Source organism: Rhincodon typus, chromosome 22 (genome assembly GCF_021869965.1).
Source record: "Rhincodon typus isolate 14 chromosome 22, sRhiTyp1.1, whole genome shotgun sequence".
NCBI lineage: Eukaryota > Metazoa > Chordata > Chondrichthyes > Orectolobiformes > Rhincodontidae > Rhincodon > Rhincodon typus.
The window spans coordinates 35,135,446-35,136,665 of record NC_063353.1 but is presented as its reverse complement, the minus strand read 5'-3'; positions in this window follow the sequence as shown (position 1 = coordinate 35,136,665).

Here is a 1,220-nt window from a genome sequence, read left to right as displayed (position 1 = left end):
ATCACGCATCTGCTACAGAAAAACAAAAAGGGCTTAGGATTCTGGCACTGTGAATATAAACCGCAATGTTTATTATTGTAACAAGTGCTGAGTCAAATGGCCACATATTCTGGTCTGTTTGTTCTGTCTGGAAAGGTCCTGGGTATAGTTTTACAAATGGGACATTTATGTTTGACCTCACGTGGTGAGTGTGGGCTAGACATTCAATAAAAGGAAACAGGTACTTCACAGTGGAGCCCAGTCTATCTCTCACCTGAGATCCACTCACAAACACAAGTTCAGTTGAAGGCTCATTGTCTGGTTGATTTGCTCTGTTCCAAATTGAGGCCAATTAGTTTAACTTCACCTGACAGCAGCTAACTGAGCAGAGAACAAAAATGGAGCCAGAGACTTTCCTGTATATTTCAGAAGGACAACAGGCCAATATATGCAGAACTAAACCAGCAGGGATTGAATTTAAACTAAGGGGTTAAATAACCTGCAAGGAAGATCCACAGGAGTTGTTCCTGCCACTTCTCCAGGGTTTCCAGCTTCCAGTGAAATTATGGTACACACTAGGGCAAAGTACCACAGATACAGCCAGTATTTAATGTCTTATCTCAGCTCAATGGTAAAAATTACTTCCTAGTATTAATAACTATCTCCAAAAGAGAAAAATTGATGACAGTTTTACCTCAAAAATACCCATTTGGCTTATCTACAAGATTGCAAATTCTCTGTATACCAGTAAGCACTTGACCCAGCCTTGTCAGTAATACTGCACCATATATACACATTTGTAGAATTTCCATTTTTTTTAAAGTCAACATGTTGCAATCCACCTTTGAAGCTGGTAGAGATCTTGGCTCAGAGATAGGGACACTACCACCGTGTCACAAGAGTTTCCCTGTGCAGAAGTTCTAGGAGGCCAGAACTGGTCTCGCATGTTGGGGCAAAACAGGTGTCAGCAAATTAGCAGCATGTTTTACACTTGCCCAATTTTCCTTTCTGTTTAAGTTAGTTGAACATAAAACATGATTCCAATTCACTGTCTCACATTTTATGCCACTGTCCAAGACCAGTTCCAGCCTGTATGTGTCCTGAGTCCAGCAATCTTTGGCCTTTGAACACAAGCATTGCACTTTGTTTCTGTTTTGACAATACACTTCCCAGTAAGCATTTCCAAGTATTAAGGAAGATGCAGAGTAGAAATGGTTCTGGTTGGGCAACAGCATTGAGTT